At 39.1% G+C, this 6013-nt stretch overlaps 1 non-coding gene across 1 annotated transcript; it reads right to left on the bottom strand.

The window, feature by feature from the left end:
* Positions 1 to 1914: 1914 nt before the first annotated feature.
* Positions 1915 to 4260, bottom strand: LOC106590936 (uncharacterized). The gene is made up of 3 exons (XR_014381215.1): positions 4135 to 4260; positions 3408 to 4045; positions 1915 to 3274 (listed from the first exon to the last, which is right to left on the bottom strand). It is a non-coding gene; the product is annotated as an uncharacterized LOC106590936 (transcript).
* Between the last annotated feature and the right edge of the window lie 1753 nt (positions 4261 to 6013).

The following is a 6013-nucleotide window of genomic DNA, read 5'->3' as shown; positions in this document are numbered from 1 at the left end:
TTGTCACACAACACAATGTCACAGATATCTCATGTTTTGAGGGAGCGTGCACTTGACAAGCTGACTGCAGTAATGTTCACCAGAGCTGCTGCAAGATCATTTTATGTTAATTTCTCTACCATAAGCCGCCTCCAAAGTCTTTTTAGAGAATTTGTCAGTATCTCCATCTGGCCTAATGCAGTCCATCTGTATGCCTTTGTGTGGGCGAGCGGTTTGCAGTGAAACGAGTGCAGGTAGGGTTATGGTATGCGCAGGCATAAGCTACAGACAACGAACACAAGTGCATTTTATCGATGGCAATTTCAATGTAAAGAAATACCATGATGACATCCTGAGGCCCATTGTGAGGCCCACTTTTTTTATGGCATCTGTGACCAACAGATTCATATCTGTATTCCCAGTCATGTGAAATCCATAGATTAGGACCTAATGATTTCCTAAAATGAACTGTAACTCAGTAAAATCTTTGAAATTGTTGCATGTTTTTGTTCAGTATAGATAGCTACAATAGTTGTCTTGGTAACCAAACAGAGACTTACCAGTTTAGCTAACCAAACCATCAGTTGTGGCCTGCTATTATGATAATCAAACTCAACAATGCCAATAATGTTTTGAATTGAACTTTTGTAGGTTCAAAAGCAGCTCAAATGTAGAACATGTAAGAATGAACTTGCCATTGAATTGTAATGTTTTGATATACCGTTCGTTAGAGAGAAATAATGCACGCTCTAGAATGCCCTTCAAGACAATTAAAAACGAGTATTCGAAGATGCCATGATATAAGTGATTTTAAAGCTTCCGTTGTTTTCCTTTGTGACCCTCCTACTGTACTTGGTAGGTGGTATATTTGTAGAGTTGTTTGATAAGGTTGCTAAGCACCAAAGTGTTATAGTCTGGCACATGAGGAATTGAAAAGTTGTATGGTTGAGAGGGATGAGGCAAAAGAGATAGCAAATAGGTCTGGCTGTAATACCGATTGGCAAACATACCATAAATAGAGAAATCATGTGACTAAACTGAATAGAAAGAAGAAGAAACTACACTATGAAACAAAGATAAATAGCTTAAAGAATTATAGTAAAATGTTTTGGAGTTCCTTCAATGAAAATTTGGGCAAAAAGGCAAACTCCTCTCCATCATTCATTGAATCAGATTGCTCATTCATCACAAAACCCACCTGTATTGCCAACTACTTTAATGAATTTTTCATTGGCAAGAATAGCAAACTTAGGCATGACATGCCAGAATTTTATTTTTTATTTTTTGTCTATCAACAATGACAAGTCACCGAGGTCTGACAACTTGGATGGAAAATTACTTAGGATAATAGCGGACGATATTGCTACTCCTATTTGCCGTATCTTCATTAGAAAGTGTGCGCCCTCAGGCTTGGAGGGAAGAAAAAGTTATTCCCCTAACTAAAAATAGTAAAGCCAACTAGCTAACGTTAGACATTTAGCCAGAATGTGTAACATATTGTACGCTTTGCACATTTTTAACATATACTACCAATTGTAATTCGTAACATATCATACTAAATGGTAATGGACATCCACAAATGAATACATCCCATACAAAATGTAACATATCATACTAAATTGAGTGGATCGGATTTACGTACAGAATAATACTAAATACTCTGAGACCAGGTTGCCAGGCTCCGCTGAGAGCTAGGTGTAGTGGTGGTAAGGATTCTCTCCATGGTGCTGAAAGGAAGCTCTGCTGTTGGGATAGCTTTATGTAGGGCCTAACAGTTTGTGGGCAGTTTGTGTTGTGCAGTGGCTTTGCTGGCATGTATCTAAAAAAAAATTGGTTGAGTTTGCCCCACCAAGATTTCGATGCTAAAATCACCACTGGCAGAGCAACCTAAAATCCCTCTGTTCAATATCATAAAAAAAAACAATAACACAGAAATTACAATAGTTTCAAAATGAATGCTTTATTTTTGCAGGAAATGATTATATAATGAGATAATAAACAATGACAAGGATTCCATCCAATCCTATTGATGACCTCTGAAGCACAGCAAAACCCATGTGGATTGTGAGCAACATGACCATGCCCTAGTTTACACTACACTTAAATAGCCTCCATGGCAAAGATCTATTGAAGTGTTAATCAAGGAGTGGTCAAGAAAATATAACATCTTCATTGATATTTTTTTAAATGGCAATAAGATAATTGAAGAACTGAAAATAATAGGTAGAGCAATAGGTTTTAAAATGAAGGATTTTTATGAACTAATGAACTAAAGGCTTTTCCAGAAAGAGAGATCAATGAGTTCACAAGTGAACTTTAGACAGATCCCGAACGGCCTTCAGCTACAGAGAAGAGGCTAATGTGTGCACACCATGGTGCCGCCAGACTTGGAGACGACCCAAAGACGGCCCAGGTCGTAGGTCACGTGGCCCATGAGCATGCCCATTGGGATATTGCTCCATCCGGTGCCCTCTGGTTTACTGGCTGTGATGCCGTCTCTGTGTTGAAGAAAGGGTTGGGGTTCATGTTTTAAAGCTTATCCATTTTTTTTAAGTACATCCATTTTTGGACTTTAATAATTAAATATAGCCATAGATTTTTGAAGAATATAACTTCTGCATCTTGAGCTTTATTCAACCACATTAGAAGCCAAAATGTAAGCTTTTACTCAATTGTTTGTAAACAATGTTATTGTAAACAAACAATGTTTAGCTTTAAAAGAAAATATAAACATTTTTTTTTTTTAAATAAAAAAATTGTTGTGTCTTTGCATCCGTAGCTCCATGTATGAATGTGAGAGTGGTTACATTTCTCTAACTACATTCCTCAGCTGTTTACCAGAACAAGTGGTGGGGTGTCTGGGAAGTTGTTGTTTTTTATCACAAACTGTAGCTTTACAGGACATCCAACTTTTACATATTTTATCGTACACTGTCTACACATTTCTTAATAAGTCCTATAAGTTTAGATCTGATTATATTTAACTGATTTTATTTATGTACCTACAATATTTTAGTTTTTGTGTAAGGAGATTCACATAGCATGTACTGTAAGGATCAGAGTTATAATTAAAGGTATACCATTATTATTCTAAGTTATTATTACAAGTCATTTTCAAGTTAATACTGTTGGGGGGGGGGTGGTGGACCATACACATAGTTCAGTAGCAACCTTACCTGGTATAAACACTACCCGCAGAGTTGACCCCAAAGACACTACCATCAGTTGCCACCTCAATCATGGAAAGCTTGCCTTCAATGTGACTCCACCCGTTGTTTTGGCAGTCTTGATTCAGCTGGAAACAAACAGATTCAATCAGGGTTTTAGGACAATTTCAACAGTTATAATATGAAACAGTTTTAAAATAACTGACACTCTCCATCCTCTACTACTCTACTCCAGCTCTCACACTCTTTCCCAGATCTTACACTCATTAAGAAAATATCATCATTCTTGTTGACTGCCCAGCACCCAAAGTGTCCGCAGCTGTAGTACTTCACAGCTCCTGGCAATCCTGTCCATGGAAGGGGTGAGCCTGGACCCTTGTAGCCAACTGTGGCACTACTTGTCAGACAAAATGGAGTATCGTTTATGTTAGCCCCCACAACAAACTGGTCACCTTCAGCATCCAACTGTTTCAGAAGGCCTGAAGACCACAAAGTCAGACAGACGGACGGACAAGCAAACAAGGAGCACATATCTGTGAGTACTGCCAAATTACCTACAAGTTACAATTTAAAATATCAATCGTTTTTTCAACAGCCTGATGGTTTCAGGAAAGCTAATAAGCAGGTGTCCTCTGGATAAATATTGAGTAATGCTCTCCACTTACCTGCAGCTTGAACCCAGTTACCGGCCACATACTTGTAGATTGCATAGTCCTTGTTGACACCCCAGATCCCTGCTGGTCCTACAGTGATATGCTTCAGGGAACCAGGCATGCGGATCCATTTATCACCTACCAGGTAGTAGGGGATTTGACTTGTGTCCGTAGCAACCACTTGCCCCAGTCCTGCATCGATCTGCATCAGATTCTTGATGTTTACTACCTCCTGACAGTCCCATGCTATGGAGACAAAGACATATGAGTAGAGTATACCAAGAAAAACTTCAACTCCAAGTTGATCAAGCATGTTTCAGATGATGGTAACTTACCATGACTGATGGTCAGGAGACAGAGGACCAATAGGACGGCTGCAGTGGCTCTCATGATGTCTATGTAGATCTACAGTATACGTTTGGTTGTACACCAGACTTCAATTGTCCCCTTGGAAGACTTTGCGCTTTTATAGCCCTGCACACAGCTGTCAGCAATGATGGCTCCTGTTCCACCTGTTTAGCGAAGACTTGATGGTGTCCGGTGTCTGGGAGAGGGGAGAGGAGAGTTCCTTTGTTCTTCTCACGTTTTCTCTGTTTACATTTTGAAATACAGTGCCTATAGAAAGTCCACACCCACCTTGGATTTCTTCAGATTGTATTCACAAAGTGGGATTAAAACGGATATAATAGCAATATAATGACAATTTTATCGTCAACAACCTACACAAAATACTCTGTAGTGTCAAAGTGAAAGAAATCTAATATACTTTGAAATGAATGCAAAATAAAACACAAATGTACCTCGATTATATAAGTTTTCACCCCCCTGAGAGGGAAGTGTTATTTTTACTGTACTTTTTGGTACCTTTTTGAATAATGTATTGTATGGTTGTATTTTACATGTCTGCTGGACTCGTAAGCTTTTCAAATAAACTTTTGTCCAGGTTCTAAACGTGTCCAGGTTCTAAAACACTGGACCAGTGGGTATCTGGATGTCGTGGCGGTCCACAGTGGTTCTTCCTGTTCACCTTACAGTGAAATGCTTAATTACAAGCCCTTAACCAACAAACTAGTTGAAATAAATAAGTATTAAGTAAAAAATGGATAAGTAAAAAATAAAAATAATAAATAATTAAAGAGCAGCAGTAAAATAACAGTAGTGAGGCTATATAGAGGGGGTACCGGTACATAGTCAATGTGTAGCACAGGTTAGTCGAGGTAATTGAGGTGGCAGTCTGAAGGATGAATCTGGGTTTGGCGGATGCCAGGAGAGAGTTACCTGCCCGAATGCATATTGCCAACTGTAAAGTTTGGTGGAGGAGAAATAATGGTCTGGGGGTGGTTTTCGTGGTTTGGGTTAGGCCCCACTATGTTATATAGTTTATGTAAAGGTGTTGTGGATCATGGCTAGACTGCAATTTGCAAGTGTTGCCACAGATTTCCAAGCAGACTTAACTCAAAACTGTAACTTGGCCACTCAGGAACATTCACTGTCTTCTTGGTAACCAACCAATGTAGATGTGTCTTAGTGTTGTCTTAGTGCCGCCCCCGGCAAGATGCCTCCCTGGGCGGCTGTCCATGTCGCCTATACCTAAATCCGCCACTGTATGTATGGGGGACAGAGGAAGGGTCAGCCCCCTATTATTTCACACAGAGTGAGTCCATATAACTTATGTGATTTGTTAAGCCACATTTTACTTTTGAACTACTTACGCAACAACTATATTTTAGTTCATTAATGGTTATTAATTTGTAAAACATTTCAGATTAGTTTTTTTTACTTTGACATTATGGAGTATTCATGGAGTATTTTGTGTAGATAAATGACAAAAACTATACAATTACATATTTTTCAATCCCACTTTGTAACACAACAAAATGGAGGTGTAGACTTTCTTTAGGCCTGTACGTTTGCTGTGTCAACCTACAGTAAATCACAAGCGCTGTGTGATCAACAATTGAAGTGTAGAGTATTCACATGCATAAAGATGGCAGCCTCCTCTGCTGAGAAAAACAGCCTAGACCAGGACGAGACTGTTGACGATGCTGGTGACCAGCCTTCGCTGTGTTTCCGTGGTCTCTTTGTTGTGTTTTTGTGATGACCAGACTTCACTGTGTTTTTGATGGTGACCAAAATAAGCCAGTCACCAGAATCAAGTCACGTCATGCTAGCTTGAAAAGGGATGTTTAATTCCTATCAGAATCCAGCCAGAGT

This window comes from Salmo salar, chromosome 17 (assembly GCF_965601325.2).
Source record: "Salmo salar chromosome 17, fSalSal1, whole genome shotgun sequence".
NCBI classification, from domain to species: Eukaryota; Metazoa; Chordata; class Actinopteri; order Salmoniformes; family Salmonidae; genus Salmo; species Salmo salar.
Note: the sequence above shows the minus strand (reverse complement) of the source record. Positions and strands in the feature narration are given on the sequence as shown.